Genomic DNA, 17,594 nt, shown 5'->3' with positions numbered 1-17,594 from the left:
TAGCCCCCGCACTAACTACCATCTTCAACCATTCCATAGAGACAGGACAACTCCCGAACGACTGGCTCACTGCAAACATCTCGGCGGTCTTCAAGAAGGGCGACAGAAACCGAGCAGAGAACTACAGGCCAGTATCACTCACATCAGTGGCCAGTAAACTGCTGGAACACGTCATCTGCCGCCACCTTCGAAACCACCTGGAGATATATAACATCTTAAGTGACAGGAATCACGGCTTCAGATCCGGGCACTCTTGCGAGACCCAGCTTCTCACCACAGCAAAAGATCTCCTCGAGTCCTACGACACCGGATCACAGGTCGACGTTGCCATACTGGATTTCAGCAAGGCCTTCGACACGGTCCCCCATGGTAGACTCCTACAGAAGATGGACCACTACGGAGTACGAGGGCCTATCCACGTGTGGCTGACGAACTTCCTAACGAAGCGGACGATGAGAGTGGTAGTGGAGGGTGAAGCGTCCGAAGAAGCGGCAGTCCTATCAGGCGTCCCCCAGGGCACTGTTTTAGGACCCCTGATGTTCCTATGCCACATCAATGACCTGCCTGAATCTACGAAGTCAACAGTACGACTCTTCGCAGATGACTGCTTGCTGTACCGGGAGATCCACACCTTCCAAGACCACCTCACCCTGCAGGCAGACCTCAAACAGCTGGAGATCTGGGCCAAGAAGTGGGGCATGCGTTTTAACGCGCAAAAGTGCTACATCCTCTCCACCAGAAGCAAATCGTCCTACCTATACAGCCTGGATAACGTCATCCTCCAGCAGGTCCAACACAACCCCTACCTTGGGGTACTACTCTCCGCCGACCTGAATTGGTCTTCCCACATCTCCAACATCTGCCGCAAAGCTGGATCAACTGTGGGCTTCCTACGCCGGAATCTCCGGAACTGCCCACAGGAGTGCAGGCGCCTGGCGTACATAACACTCGTCCGATCCACGCTGGAGTATGGAGCTACCGTGTGGGACCCTTACCTCCGGCGGGACATCGAGAGGCTGGAGAGAGTTCAGCGCCAAGCAGCCCGCTTTGTCACGCAAGACTACAAGTCGAGAAGCCCGGGCTGCGTCAGCGACATGCTGAAAAACCTGAACCTCCCCCCACTGGAAGAGCGCCGCAGGCAGTCACGCCTCAACCTCCTCAACAGGATCTCTGAGGGCCTGATCCCCGCACTCCCTCCAGACAAGTTCCTCACCCCGGCCGTTAGCGGACGACGAAGAGTCATCCCCACAAGGTTCCAGGGGAATGAAAGCAGCAACATTATCGAGCGGCAGGCCGTCAACAACACACGAGGCTTCCGCATCCCCACCTGCAAGACAGACCAGTACAAAAACTCCTTCTTCGTACGGACAGTCGCAGAGTGGAATCAGCTGAGTGACGCAGACCTTCCAGCACGACCAGCCCAGCCAGCCAGCGCAGCATCCTCAGCGCTGAGACTGCCGTCATCAGGGCTGCCCCAACACTGATCGCCTACAGAGCCCAGTAGTTTTTATCATTTTAACAAGTTGCAAAGAGTGGGAAAGACATTGAAGCAACAGCCTGTATGACTCGTCCCACCAAAGTCAGGACTTTTATTGTACTCTAAATTATTATCATGCGCTCTCCCGCATCCGTTGCGAAGATGACCAACAGTGGTCCCTGCAACGTAACAAATCCAGATCCAGATCCAGAAGGCGCTTATGTTGTGTATTGTTGCTGTTATTTAGATTATTATGTTTAAGATTGTAAGGCGCTTAGAACTATTTTAGGATTTGCGCCCTATAAATACCCTTATTATTATTATTATTATTATCATTATTATAAAAGGGGCGTTCCTGTCTGGAAAATGACTACTGATTAAGATTCCATTGTAGCTTTTGTGGATATAATTATAGCAGTGCTCCTGGGACATGTTTATTTCATATTCTTTTTGCGGTTTGCACGAGACCGAACAGGCTTGAGAGCAGTGACAACCACGACTGAACGTATTGTGCGCGTGTGCCTGTGAGTGTGTGTTACCACCTGTAATGTTGTAACGAGCATTCCGTTGTCACGCTAGCACTATGGGTTTCTTCTGTCACTTGCAGCAGTACACGACACTGGGATGGAATTTCATCCAATAACCCCCCACCCCTCCATTCCACACCCCACTTGTACCTCCAATGGGTGAAAGGGAAATGGGAGACTTCGGAGGAGTGGGGAGGGGGAAGGGTGAGGGGGTTAAAAGGGGTTTTTAGGCAGGTCACATCTCTCTTTTATGTTATCGTCATTCTTGTTCACCTCCCCCCCCTCTTCCCCTCCCCCCCCCCCTCTCACCCCGCCCGTTCCTTCCTTCTTGTTTGTGTCCCTCTACCACCTTCCGCCTCGCCCCTAAGATCTAGCGAAACCGGCTTCAGTCTTCTGATGACAGGGATTGACATTCAGTTTCGTGAGACGAAAACGGACAGGTTCGCGACCACTGAAGAAAGAGTGTGGTTTGGCTCTAATTAATATCGTTGGGCTCAAGCTGCCAAGTCGTTACCAATAGTGCTTCATAACGGCCATATATATATAGATATACAATATTAAATCAATTTAACACCGTACAGTGGAACCCTCCGTTTAAGACCTTAAGAACCAATCTCAAAAAGGAGGGAGTCTTAAAAATGTATGGAGGTACATTTCGACAGAGGTCATAAACAGAAAATGTATATAAAAAACCAACAACTAAAAAACAAAAAACAAACCAACAGGTTCATAAAAGGGGGGACGTCTTAAAATGCGGAGGGGGAGGGGGGGGGTGTGAGGAGAGAGGGAAGCGACGGGGGTGTTGTACTGAATTGCACTTTGCTTGACTTTGGCACGCCTACCTGTTAACGGGTGAGAGCGCGTGTGTTTTCAACCCCGGCGAAATCTCACCTGTTGGTTTGTTTTGCTATGTCAGTGAACTCTGACCGTTGCAGGTGTGTGTTCCGTTCAGTTAGTTAGCTGTTGAGCCTTTTTGGGTATTTCGTCAACATTGGCCTCTTGCTTCAGAGCCTGTGTACAGTAGAACCCCTATCAGTTTGAGTCTCGTGACACGTGACACAGGGTGGGCCGGGTGGGGGAGGGTGAGGGGGGGGGTGCCTGAAAAGAGGGTACCGTGACTGTACAGACTGTTCACAAACTCTTTCCCACGTACACTGATTTGTTTTTGTAAGAACTGTAGAAGCGTGAAGCCGGTGTGACGTTTTCATCTTTCGCCGTGTTGATATTTCGCTTCTCGGCCTCGTTGATCTAGTATAAACTCCACACTGAACAAAAAAACACCCTTCGATAGTACTGATGAGCGACCTTGTGTACCTTACATTCATGGGGCCAAATTTGTCCAACCAATTTGTTTTATTTAACTTAGAAATTCGACTCATCCTAAAAATAATGTTTTCCTTCTTACTCAAGGGACGTAACCACTCAATACACGTTTTCGAAGAATTCGATTTTAAGGGTGAAATCTATTAAATTTTACCACCAATTTTCTTCACATGCAAGAAACTGACATGCTTTTCGTCCATAAATAATTTCACTTCTTAATTTTACCAGGAAACAACACTTCAGTCTTGAGTATATGTCGAGGGGAAAATATGTACACAGGCGAAAGATGAAATCGTGAAGCCGGGCTGCAGGGTGATGCATATGCGGCGACTGACTGAGGCTGTGAGAAAAGTTGATGTCAGAGCCCTCTGCTTGTGTGTTGTGAGAGACAGAGAATGAGAGAGAGAAACTGAGAGAGAGAGAGAGAGAGAGAGAGAGGAGAGAGAGAGAGAGAGAGAGAGAGAGAGAGAGACAGAGAGACAGAGAGAGACAGAGGGAGAGACACAGATAGAGACAGAGACAGAGAGACATAGAGAGAAAGAGAGAGAGAGAGTGAGAGTGAGAGGGGGAGGAGAGAATGAGAGAGGGAGAGAGAGCGAAAGAGAGGGAGAGGGACTGAGCGAGAGGCAGAGAGAGAGAAAGAGAGAGACTTAGATGCCTTGGATACTCAAGAGACGGAGAGAGAGAGAGAGAGAGAGAGAGAGAGAGAGAGAGAGAGAGAGAGAGAGAGAACTCAGAACTTTATTACAAAAGGATAAAGGTTGGCTGAGAGAGAGAGAGAGAGAGGGAGAGGGTGGGGGTGGGGGGGGGGGGGGCAGATGAATTGTATGGCGAGGGCTAGCGGCAGTGACAGACACTTCAGCACAGCGAGTGACACACTGTAAGATTGACGGGGGTGTTCCGGACACAGGTAAAACTGTGTTTCCGTTTCTCTCGCAGTCAGCCTCAGTCTTGCATTGCCCGGTGTGTGCGTGTGCGCGTGTGAGTTTTATGCATCATACAGTGCACATATAATTATGTTGCGGCGCCTTGTGTGTACTACAGAAGGAGAGTTTGACTGTCTGCCTCACCTTCTGAACTGAAGTCGTACCGCACGTCAAGTTATCGTGCTCTCGCCTTGGCAGAGGTTTTGTGTCAGTAGTGGAGTGTATTAGTGTATCATAAGCAAGTCTGCAGCAAATGCTCTTTAACTGTAGCGTTTTGGTGTCAGTACTGATTGGTAAAGTAAGCAGAAGTTTTGTGAACTTCAGTATCAGACTGGTAATACAGGAGTACGTGGATCTACGTATATACCATTGCCCCTGACTGCCTGAGTCAGTATTTGGTGTTTTGTGAACCACAGGCGCTTGTGTTGTGAACCGATGATAGCCAGGTGTATTAATGTATTAGAAGTCTGCGATTCAATACCAAAAAGCAGTCAGTTTTGGGTGTTTTCTCCCCACTGTTAACTGTGCTGTGCAAGTTTGTTAGAAGTCAGTGGCCATACTTATATCTGAAATATTTGAGGTTTCATGAACGGTAGTGCATGATATTGGTATTGTATTGGAATTTTCAGTGTGGCTGGGTTCTTCTTTTGCCACAGACACTGTAATTCTATCGAAAGTCTGTGTCAACTAGCTTCCATAAAAGACTCTCAGGTGTGGCCTATCCAGCATCTTTGCCTATACTGCCTTATTCACAGGCCGTGTTGTGCCTCGTCAGCGTCGGTAACGTTGCATTTGGATTCCGAGTGGAATTGCATTCTGTATCATCACAGCACTCGGCCATAACTATGCCGTCACGTACATATTATACCAGTATTGCTGACTTGGTGTAGTTTGCACAGCCAGAGCTTAGACTGAGAGAGTTAGCTTTTACAACTGACACTGAACGAACAAGAACGTGATGCAAGACTTCTTTAAACCTTTTGAAAAGAGTTTGCCTTTGAAAGAGAAGCTTAAAACAACAGACTTGTGTGTTCCCTCAATCAGCCGTAGGAAGCTTCGCCCACTGTCACCGACCGCGCAAGACTGACTCCAAAAAGTTTACTGAATGACTCCTGCAGGACGGTTGAGTGAAATTCAAGTGTTGTGACAACTGAAAGACTCTTTTTGTGAGGGAAAAATAGAACACCTCTCCTTTTCAGACAACGCTCCAAAGCGGGTAACACACGTATAATTACTAGATTTGCCGGAAGAACAAGTAGCAGCTTCCGTTTGACACAGAAAACGAGGTAAACAAAAAAGCACGAGACGAACAACAAAAAGTGCAGTAGCACACTTAATTTAGGACAACATTCCTATTGTTGTGTGTAGTAGTATTCTTCTCCGACCTTCGACCCAGGCAGTGGATGAATCAGCAACAGAGTGTCTGAAGAGCGTAATTCCTGTCGTAATTCCGATGTGCATATATCTATATATATATACGACTTGTGTCTGTGTGTCTGTGTGTCTGTGTATCTGTGTATTTGTGTATTTGTGTATTCGCCATGCACGGCCAAAGTTCTCGATGGATCTGCTTCAAATTTGGTGGGCTTATTCAGAGAGACCCCGGACACAACCTCATCGATGAGATATTTCAACACGTGCTCTCAGCGAGCAGCGCTGAACCGATTTTGGTTCCACCTCAGCTATTTTGGTTCCACCTCAGCTACCCGGGCCCCCATACCGACACACCATAGCCGCTACACCACATCACAACGCCAAAGTTCTCGGTGGATCTTTTTCAAATTTGGACACCGTATTCAGCTACACCCCGGACACAATATCATCGATGAGATATTTCAACACGTGCTCTCAGCGCGCAGCGCTGAACTGATTTTGGTTTTTGTGTTCATTTCACCATTATAAGTAACTCTTCCTTATCTTCTCCAGTGTTTGGCGTTTATCTCCCTTCCTTCGTGTGGCTTTCCCGTTTGTAAGTTACTATTACTATTTTTAGAATGTCACTGCGCTGTCCACTGCGCTGTCCACAACGCTTCCCTTGCACCCGTAAGTTGTTCTTACTGTCAAAGTGAAAAGGTCGAATCAATTTATAGCCACGCGAAAAATACACTCTCACCTATCTCTATATATTTATAGATACAGATATGCATATATATATACGGCTTCTCTGTGTGTGTGTGTGTGTTTGTGTGTGTGTGTGGGCAAAAACCGGTGTATTGTAGAGTTCTGTTTGTGATGTGGTCTAGCGGCTTTTGTCTGTCTGTATGTTCTGGCATGTGAGAAGCCACAGCAGATAATATAGGGCTAAGAAATAAGCTCTAAAATTCTCAATCCCGTTTGACAGGACTTCGCCTTCGCCTTCAAAGGTGATTGTGGTGAACCGCCATGCTGTCTGTCTCTGTCTTGCGCCGTTCACCCCAAAGTCCCGTTTCTGAGTAACTATTTTTAGAATGTCACTGCGCTGTCCAGAACGCTTCCCTTGCACCCGTAAGTTGTTCTTACTGTCAAAGTGAAAAGGTCGAATCAATTTATAGCCACGCGAAAAATACACTCTCACCTATCTCTATATATTTATAGATATAGATATACATATATATATATACGGCTTCTCTGTGTGTGTGTTTGTGTGTGTGTGTGTGGGCAAAAACCTGTGGATTGTAGAGTTCTGTTTGTGATGGGGTCTAGCGGCTTTTGTCTGTCTGTATGTTCTGGCATTTGAGAAGCCACAACAGATAATATAGGGCTAAGAAATAAGCTCTAAAATTCTCAATCCCGTTTGACAGGACTTCGCCTGCAGAGGTGATTGTGATGAACCGCCACGCTGTCTGTCTCTGTCTCGCGATTCACCCCGGCGAAGCCGGGTATTCCTCTAGTATATAATAGTTTACTACGCATGTCGTAAATAAGTGTCATTTCACAGGTGGGTTTTTTACGCACTGTGTATCCCTGCATCTTACTTCACCAAAGGAAACATCTAGTACGGTATTTGATAAGAAGTCAACACAACAGCTATCCAGCTAAAAAGTGGATATTTCTCCAGTGTTTTTACCATCGAAACACAAGCAGGCGACATTTTAGCTTGGACACCTACACACTCTTTTCGAAGTCTCGGCGAACCAAGAGCTATACGTCACATGTGTATTTGTTGTGGGCGTGTGCGTTAAAAAGTTTCTGCAAAACAAAAGGCTGTGGCAGTCAGCGCTATTCGATTGTTCATCGCCTCCAGGCATTGCCTGGAATCAGGTTACAGAATTGTCTGGTAAGTGCGATAATTAATATTGTTTTTTTGTTATTTTACCACAAAAAAAGGCGGGGAATGGCAGTAGGGGATGATTGTGCACATGGGTGGTGGTTTCGCGGAGGCGGGGGGGGGGGGGGGGGGGGGGGGGGGGGGGGGGGTTTCTGTGATTCCATATCTGTTGTTTGTATTTTTTCCCCGGAGCAGTAGTGAGAGATGAGGTTCTTAATCATTGACCCTTATCCTCTCCCTCCATCCATCGTTTTATGCTGCTTCTATGCTCTCCTTTCTATTCCTGTGTGTCAGTGGTTTTTGCGCCGAGCCTATTTTGCATCCCCTTTGAAAAATTGTTTCCTTGAAATCCCACAAAAACAAACAGACAGGAATGCAAAAAGACAACCATGAGGCAGAAAGACACACACACACACACACACACACACACACACACACACACATACACTCATGCGCGCGCACACACACACACATGCACACACACACTCACACACACACACACACATTCACACACACACACACATACACACACGGCACACACACACACTGCACTCACACACACACACACACACACACACACACACACACACACACTGGCTTGGTGTTGAACTCTTTATTGTGATTTTTATCATGTCTACACGTGCGTTTATCAGTAACCAGTAACCAAAACGGCCATTAAGAGTACAAAAGGTGAATGAGCGGTCGCATGGCTCTTTTTGGAATAGACTCCAGCTTTCCTCGATAGCACAGCGAATTCGTTCGAATTGGCGGTATGTATATACTACCAAGCTTCTTTCGCGTTCTCACCTGAGCACCTGAGATTCCGGTATCAGCCGAACCCTGCTTCTCACCTGTTGCATCTCGTCATGGTCCAAGAATAAAGGTGTGGTTCGATGTTTTGAGCGGGTTTTACTACCTGAGGCTTTCAACGGCAGACACTTGTTAGGCTCTAATGGTGCCATAACGTGTTGAACACCCAGTTGCTCCTGGAAATCTCTTGCATACCAAGGTAGACAATAACAAGAAAAATGTTCATTCAAAATGAACAGCGTCGATGCAATGTCCACCAAAGATTTATTTTGGGAAGTGTTAAAAGGTTAGGGTCAAAAGTCAATGAATTGCATGTTGTGCTGGATATATAAATTGTTTATTTCAGTCAATGCTTGCTATGAATTTATCAAACAGCCACAAGAAAAAACAAGTCGCGTAAGGCGAAATTACTACATTTAGTCAAGCTGTGGAACTCACAGAATCCCGCAGTGGGGCACTGCGGTTATGAAATTAAAGGCCCCTCCTGTTTTTGGAACCGCAGGAGCTTTCTAGTTTGCTGTTAGGTAGATTTTTGGTTCCTCTTTCCTGTCATGCTCTCTTTTTCTTCATGAATTCTTTTCTTTTTTCTGCCTTCTTGCTCATTCACCTGTATTTTTTCCAAAAATCTCTTCTCTTGCCGCTTGTCTCGCGATTCATGTATAGTTTAATCTGTTAGTGTTCTGATGTAAGTCCAGCAGTAGATAGGTTAAGCCTATTTTAACATACTGGAAACTGGTAATCTTCCAGTAGGTATTAATTTAGTTTTACTAAAGCCTGCTGGGACACAAGTAATGGGTTAGTGCATTTGTAAACAGGAATCGCTTGACAAGTGGCCCCCTTCATCCCCCCCTTCCTCGTCCTGATATGGCTCTGCGTAGTCGGCTGGACGTTAAGCAATAAATAAACAAACAAACAAACTCACAGAATGAAACTGAACGTAGTCCGCCACTAGTGCAAAAGGCAGTGAAAGTGACGAGCCTGTTTGGCGCGGTAACGGTTGCGCTGTGCTTCATAGCACGCTTTACTGTACCTCTCTTCGTTTTAACTTTCTGAGCGTGTTTTTAATCCAAACATATCATATCTATATGTTTTTGGAATCAGGAACCGACAAGGAATAAGATGAAATAGGTTTTAAAACGATTTCGGAAATTTAATTTTGATCATAATTTTTATATTTTTAATTTTCAGAGCTTGTTTTTAATCCAAATATAACATATTTATATGTTTTTGGAATCAGAAAAGGATGAAGAATAAGATGAACGTAAATTTGGATCGTTTTATAATTTATTTATTTTTTTACAATTTTCAGATTTTTAATGACCAAAGTCATTAATTAATTTTTAAGCCACCAAACTGAAATGCAATACGGAAGTCCGGCCTTCGTCGAAGATTGCTTTGCCAAAATTTCAATCAATTTGATTGAAAAATGAGGGTGTGACAGTGCAGCCTCAACTTGTACAAAAAAGCCGGATATGACGTCATAAAAGACGTTTATAAAAAATAAAAAAATAAAAAAAACCGTCCTGGAATATCATTCCCAGGAAGTCTCATGTCAAATTTCATAAAGATCGGTCCAGTAGTTTAGTCTGAATCGTTCTACACACACACACACACACACACACACACACACACACACACACACACACACACACACACACACACACACACGCACATACACCAAGACCCTCGTCTCGATTCCCCCCTCTATGTTAAGACATTTAGTAAAAACTTTTTAATTAAAAAATAGAGCTTGTTTGAAACAGGCAGAAAGGAAGAGTTGATATTGCAATATCTGTACGTGGGAATGTGGTGAAAAAGAGTGCTAAAAGTAGTAAGTCGGCCTCAGATCCATTTCAAATATTTATTGCAGAAAAACAAAATACAAATTAAAAACAAAACCACAGAACCATTACCAGGTGTCATAGGAATGTTTGAAAACAATAGTTTTAATTTTACACTGTAAATACAGGAATCAGAATTAAACACCTCAAATTGGCACATGCATAATGAATCACCTGGAATTGCAACAGGGAGATACTGAAGTAATTGGAAACAAACACTTGAAATTGACAGAGAAACAATTGAAAATATATTACTGACATGAGCGTACAATATTTTAATGGAAGTGCATTTTTAGCACGAAGCATCCGCCGGAGGATGCACTAACAATTACATAGTGCCACAAAATGTGTACGGACATTTCACAACCGTGCATTATTAGCACAGAACACATACATGGGGGCGCACAAAACATTATTGTACCATGATGATGATCGGGATTGTTGAAGATCTTTTCTTGTGCAAGGCGCCCCTGTATGACCGCAACTGATCCAACCGGCCGCATCTGAACAAACGACGTCGAAACGGCGCGAAACACGTCCTCTCGGTTGGTCTCGGATTGACTCGGCTCCTCTCGGTCTTTTTTTTTGTGTGTCTTTTTTTCTTTTCCTTATGGTCGGAGTGGTATATTTATGTACATCTTAGATTTAAAAAAAAACACCCGAAAGCTGTGTTTAATCGTTTCGCGTAAATTGTACATTTTTTTCAGCTTTGAAATTGTTTTGGCTTGGAGAGTCAGCGCGCTTGGCTTGGAGACTAATTCTCCACAGGCACGTTCTTCCCAACCACAGATACCAGCGTCGTCCGCGACGCTGGAATAAGCACACAGGTAGCACGTGCAAGTACGCATCGGAACCGTATATTTCTGTTCGTCTTGTTTGTAGCTGTCTCTCTCATTCTCTCTCCCTCTGTCTGCATCTCTGTCTCTGTCTTTATACAAGGTGACCCGCTATCGTTGTGTCTCTGTCTTCTTCTCTCTCTCGCTCTCTCTGTCGATGTCTCTCTCTCTCTGTCTCTCTCTTTTTTATAGTTTGTCTTTGTCTCTCTCCCTCTCTGTCTGTCTATCTGTCTGTCTGTCTGTCATAGTCTGTGGCTCTGTCTCTGTCTCTCTGTCTCTGTATCTCTCCCTCTCTTTCTCTATGTCTCTGTCTCTCTCTGTATCTCTCCCTCCCCTCTCTCTCTCTCTCTCTCTCTCGTCTCTCTCTCTCTCTATCTCCCTCTTTCTCTCTCCATCTGTCTGTCTGTCTGTCTGTCTCTCTCTCTGTCTCTGTCTGTCTGTCTGTCTCTCTCTCTCTCTCTCTCTCTCTCTCTCTCTCTCTCTCTCTCTCTCTCTCTCTCTCTCAGTATATATCTTCATTACACACATTTGCTTCCATCATTACTCCGCCCCCACCCCCTACCCACCCCTACACCAAACCCACACTTTCCGTCCATCCTTAATTTGCACAGGACGGACTAAAAAAATAAAAAAGGATCATTGTGTAATTGTATCGATGATGAAATGAAGAGGGGAGGTATTGGATATTTTATGCGACAGGTGCGCGGATCATTATTACAGCATTCGGCGTACACGGCTATATAGCAGAGACATTTAATGAATTCACAATCAGACTGCCCTCTCTTGTTGCAGGTTTAACACTGCAATCCCTCCCGGGTCATTATGCATGTGTTCATTTGACCACAAGTGATAGCCATTAACAGGCGTTTGTCTGGCTTTTTCTCGGACTGTGCACTCTTCAAGCGATTATAAATTAACTTGTGTTATGCTTTGCTGTCAAAGTAATTGCGTGCTTGTGTGCATATGTGTCTGTCCGTCCGTCCGTCTGTTTGTCTGTGTCTTGATCGGTTTGTCTGTCTGTCTGGCATTTGTAACGTTTTCCTTGGGTAATCGCCTCTATCAAAGATATTCTGTTACTCTCTTTGCTCTTTTCGTATACATTAGGTCGTTGTCTGCTTCGTCTATGCGTGTGTCTTTTTGTTTGGCTCTATCTGTCTCCCCCTGTCTCCCTTTCTCTGCCACAGCCCCACCTCCCTCTATATCTATAGATCTACCAATGCCCTCAAAACAAACATATTCCCCCCCCCCTCTCCCCCCCCCCCCCACTTCCCTAGATCTCTCCCCTCCCCCTCCCCCCCCCCCCCCTCTTCCTCGTTCTAAATAGAAAATTCATCACAGACAATGTGGCAACGAAAAGTCAGTCAGTACACCAATTACTCGTCTCCGGTGTAAACGTCAAGAGATCACTCTAGGACCTAGATGTAAACTCGCCAGATTCCATTATGATCTACCGCAACAATTATTTCTTCCAGACGCCTCTTCGGCGCTGCCAGACTTACCAGTGTAGACTTTATCTCGCAGACCGTGAATCATACAGCATGGCAGCCCAAAGATTAATGTATTTACTTACCAAGGGGTGGCAAATATTAGTGGGACTCGCTCCCTTTCGCAGCGGCGTGATGTTTGATTTTGTCTGTAATCTTGTTAGGAGTTAGGAAGCGTCTGCGTTTGTGGTGAATTAGTCTGGGCTCTATGACTGGGCTAATCGAATGTGAACATTATGGAGTCTATAGGTGGTAGAATTGATTTTCAATGCGTTGGTGCCGATGTCCTTGAAGAGGGAGGAGGAGGAGGAGAAGGAGGGGAATGAGCGTGTTTGCGTACGTGTGTGTGTGTGTGTGTATGTGTGTGTGTGTGTGTGTTTGTGTATATGTGTGTGTGTGTACGTTTGTGTGTGTGTGTGTATGTGTGTGGTTGTGTATGTGTGTGAGTGTGTGTGTGCGTGTGTGTGTGTGTGTGTGTGTGTGTGTGTGTGTGTGTGTGTATGTGTGTGTGTGTGTGTGTGTGTGTGTGTGTGTGTGTGCCTCAGTGTCTCGCAGTTTGTGTCGGGAATAGAGAAGGGGAAAAGTTGTAGATTTGTCATGCAGAATTTAAATATGTAGCATTGGAAGCGGTTGCCAAATTATAACAGTGAGTCAAACGTGACAAATGTCAGGAGCCTGTACCTTTTTAACAAAGTTACCGACACTGATACATCACCTTGCAGGGCAGGTTTGAGATAGAAATAAACGACTCTTAAAATGACCCGGGTCTTTTTGTTATGTCTGTAGTCGAGAGACAGAGGAGGCAATAAATATTCCCATGGGGTTGGAGGGGGGGGGGGGGGGGATGAAAAACATCGTGTCATAGTAACTCACAACTGGCGATTCAGCATTAACTATAAGTTTTGAGATGCCCCGTCTATTCGTTTAATTGTCTAGCCACCCCTCCCCCCCTCTCTCTCTCTCTCTGTCTCTCTGTCTTTCTTGTCTACCTGTCTCTCTGTGTGTGTGTGTGTGTATGCGTGTGTGTGTGTGTGTGTGTGTGTGTGTGTGTGTGTCTGTGTGTGCGTCTGTCTGTCTGTCTGTCTGTCTGTCTGTCTCTCTCTCTCTCTCCCTCTCTCTCTCTCTCTATCTGTGTCTCTCTCTCTCTGTCTGTCTGTCTGTCTCTCTCTCTCTCTCTCTCTCTCTCTCTCTCTCTCTCTCTCTCTCTCTCTCTCTCTCATATGATATGGAAGATGATATTGATTGTATATCTATTGAATACGGAATGATGGGAATGTGATTTAGCATTGAAATACACAAGAAAAACAGTTATCACACACTAAGCAGTTTCGACTTGCCTTGGCTATAGCCACAACATCCACTCTATGAGATAACTTAGCGTGAATTTGCAACATCCAGGTTTAGCTGTACCTAATTTTGATTTTCTGGTTTCGTATTGCATTCGAAAGGGCAACAAGAAAATTGGTTGATCAAAATCAACATGGCCGAAGCAATGTTTTCATATGAGAAGCAGTATTGTACGGGCACATGTTGAATTTGGGTTACATGTGTTGCAGTGTATTTGAAAATCCGTAGGCATAAAAACATGCAAAGAAGAGTGATAGGTCCCTGTTGTGAATATAATCAAGTGGATAAATTGATTACTTATGTTTCATGAGAACGGCAAACAACGACACATGTTCACCGCCCTCAGCTAATTGAAGAAAGAGGGCGGCCATCAATAAATAGTAGAGCATAGTGCAATTTCTTTCTCTTTTTTTTTTAAAGGCATACCCTTTTCAGCTTTTGACATCAAAACAAACAAAAAACACAACAGCAACCAGTTTTGGTAAGTCAAGTCAAGTCAAGTCAAGTTTTATTATTCCAATAAAACCCCGTGAGGGTACATGGAAAATTAAAAAACACAGTAAAAACACATTTCATTCAACACCAAATAAAAGGAACTAAAACAAAAAGAAATCAGACTATGTACAGAAAAGGGAGTTGAGGGGTGAGGGAGAGCAAAAACAATACAAGAAACAATTCAACAATAATAATAATAAATAATAATAATAATAATAATAATAATAATAATAATAATAATAATAATAATAATAATAATAAAACACTACAAGTGCAAAGTGATTACATACATTTCTTTACTATGGGAAATGGGGGGAAGGGGGAGGGGGGGGTGGAGGGTGAGTTAACATCAGGACAAAAATACTATTACAAACAACACAAAACAGATAACGGAGTATAAAGCTAATAGAGAATTAAATTTTACTCGCTTCTCAAACAGTCCATGACAAGTGTCATGAACTTTGCGAGTTTTAGCAATAAACTCTTTTTTGTAGTGGAAAAAAGCTCTTTGAATTTAACTGAATTGGGGCGGGCATAATAATAGCACCGTAACAACTGTTTTCTATAATTGGTAAAAAAAGGACATACAAAAATATAATGGAACTCGTCCCCAAGGTCACCTGATGAACATTTGTGACAGATTCTGTCTTGTCTGGGAACACCAAGAGTCCTACCTTTTTGTATCTATAGGCAATTTATGATTCAGTGTTCTAAATTTTAAAACAGCGTTTGCTAAATTAACCGGCAGGATAGACAAGTACTTTTCAAACTCAAGTTCTTCGTCAAAGTTTCGTCTGACAGTCGGCGGCTTCAGGGTGGTAATGATCTTCTTCCGTCAGAATGGACTGACAAAGAGATTATTTGTTAAGGGTTTTCACAAAGAAAGACATCCATGCCTCTGTTACCCTAAAAAGTACGGCACTGTTCTTCCATGTGACGTAATCATCCACAGACTAGATCGGACTTAAACTGGCGAATCGTACAATACAAAACATCGCCCGAGTTACTCTCCACACACGAGGGTATAGTCGACATGTTTGGCAACACGGTATAGTTCACATGTTTGGCAACACAGTATAGTCGACATGTTTGGCAACACGGTATAGTTGACATGTTTGGCAACACAGTATAGTCGACATGTTTGGCAACACGGTATAGTCGACATGTTTGGCAACACGGTATAGTCGACATGTTTGGCAACACGGTATAGTCGACATGTTTGGCAACACGGTATAGTCGAAATGTTTGGCAACACGGTATAGTCGACATGTTTGGTAACACGGTATAGTCGAAATGTTTGGCAACACGGTATAGTTGACATGTTTGGCAACACGGTATAGTTGACACTGATTTCCCCACAGACAACAACCGTTGTGCGTGTATTATATCGGGGGGTGCGGGTCCAGGGGATGGTGAATAATACAGAGGGTGTGGGCAACCGGCCACTGGGCTGTCGTCCAAAGTGACCAGTACTTTGACCACCTCCAGTAGCTCTGGTCGTTGTTGACGAGTCCAGGGGGAGAGATCGGATGGTCAGCTAACCTTTTGGCCCGTGGACTTGGGGCCAATTACTGTTAATTAATTAGTGTTAGTTACTGCTGTGCGGAGCGGAAGGACATGGCCGTTGCTTGACCATTCCCTTGGCTATTCTGGACCCTTGTCACAACACTTGTCAATTCGCATAGATCTGCCTCTTTGTGCTTGTCCAGTTCGCTTGTAGGGAGAAGTAAGGCATCAAGTCATTCATCTCGTCATTTTGCGAAATAAGCACTTTTTTGCTTAAAAAATTATGATGTTACATTTTGAACATCATAAATTGATGGCACTTTTTTGCATTCCACACGCAAGGTAACCTTCTCGACAGCGGAACCCTTGATTGTTCCGCCCTAGGCTTTAGTACTGTGGGGAATATTAGTTTGGGAAACGCCAGAGTGATCCGTCTCTGTAGCCGAATCTTTAGGTCATCATTCAAAAGAATGACTGAATCTTCCCGATGGGAGAGTCAAATTTCTATTCACGATTTGTAGTAGGGTTTGGGACTTTGCGCATGGTGGCCGCCAGTATTAGTCTTGGCTTTCCCTTTTTGGAGGGGAATTCAAACTTCCGGTTCTTTTTGACAGGAATTCAGAAAAGTGTCGGCCCAGTCGCGTCAAATGTATCATTACGTCATTTTTTTTATATATATTTTTTTACAAAAGAACGTAATATCGCTTCTCGTTTTTTTCTTAAAGGCACAGTGCAGCTCACAGCCTTCGTTTTGCGTTTTTGTTGCAGCTGAGTGCATTTACAGTTCAAAAATCCGCCTATGGTAGTAAAACAAACCCAAAACTACCCAACGACGACATCTGTGAAGCTCGACAGTTTCTTGTTCACGCGAGTGCATAAATTAACCTAGTTATTACGTGGTGTTTGGTCGGAATTCGATTCAACTGAGTGATTCCGGCCTCACAAACTCATGATGACGTCTGACATAGTTTGCTAGTGAAGTGTCTTTTTGTGCATGATGTGGTGATCACCTGATCTAAATTTAGATCCAAAAATAGGCCAAGACCAGCCGGGTCCGAGTACGAAATTAATTCGTAAAAAAATCGCAGTTCTTGACTCTTTGGATGCAAAGTCAATGAAACTTGGTAGTTCTTCTAACGGATAGCTGCCTGAGGTATGACTAAAAGCCCCAGGGGCTCCGTGCACCTGGATTTGACAAGTTCGACAGTACCTTTAAGCTTGAAAGTGATTAGGATTCTGTTGCTGTCTTTGCGGGAAGAATATTCGGAAAGGGTAAAATATTTTACCCACGCGATTAAGCATACATGGGAGGATTGTATGCGTGGACGTTTCACTGAGGATTTACTTTTGCAAAGTGAGTGACTGCAGATAGGTTACGGTGTACATGTGTGCTGATAAGTCTTTCCAAACAATCCATTTTGTAGTAAAGTTTCCACGTGTTTTATCCACGTGTTTTCAAACCGGAAGTTCTGGTTCCTCCCCCCCCCCCCCCACAAACCGAATGGCCTTCACATTGGTTTTGTTGAAATCCAAAAACAAATAGACAGCCAACGACAACGTTCCGAAAGTCGGAATCAACAAACAAGAAAGGTAGGTTGTTGGAATGTTTGATTATTGACAACACGTTTTGTTGTGTCACTAATTACACGTTCCAGCAACATACCTTGCTTGCTTTTTTGATTGGGTCTGCTGATTATGCTGGGTCACGGGGTCCTGCAAGTCGTGAATAGAAACTGTCATGTTAGGAGTTTAGATAACAGTATTCTCTTCTATTT

The 17,594-nt window shown here is 44.3% G+C and overlaps 1 protein-coding gene across 1 annotated transcript in view; it reads left to right on the top strand.

Annotated features, from left to right (window-relative positions):
• Positions 1-4,264: 4,264 nt before the first annotated feature.
• LOC138966583 (neuronal calcium sensor 2-like) overlaps positions 4,265-17,594 on the top strand; it is a 36,210-nt gene continuing 22,880 nt past the window's right edge. The window contains exons 1-2 of the mRNA XM_070338867.1: positions 4,265-5,539; positions 7,171-7,509. The gene's annotated coding sequence lies outside the window, so the exon portion shown is untranslated. The remainder of the gene's footprint in view (positions 5,540-7,170; positions 7,510-17,594) is intronic.

The sequence above is a fragment of the Littorina saxatilis genome, linkage group LG5 (genome assembly GCF_037325665.1).
Source record: "Littorina saxatilis isolate snail1 linkage group LG5, US_GU_Lsax_2.0, whole genome shotgun sequence".
Taxonomy (NCBI): Eukaryota; Metazoa; Mollusca; class Gastropoda; order Littorinimorpha; family Littorinidae; genus Littorina; species Littorina saxatilis.
Note: the sequence above shows the minus strand (reverse complement) of the source record. Positions and strands in the feature narration are given on the sequence as shown.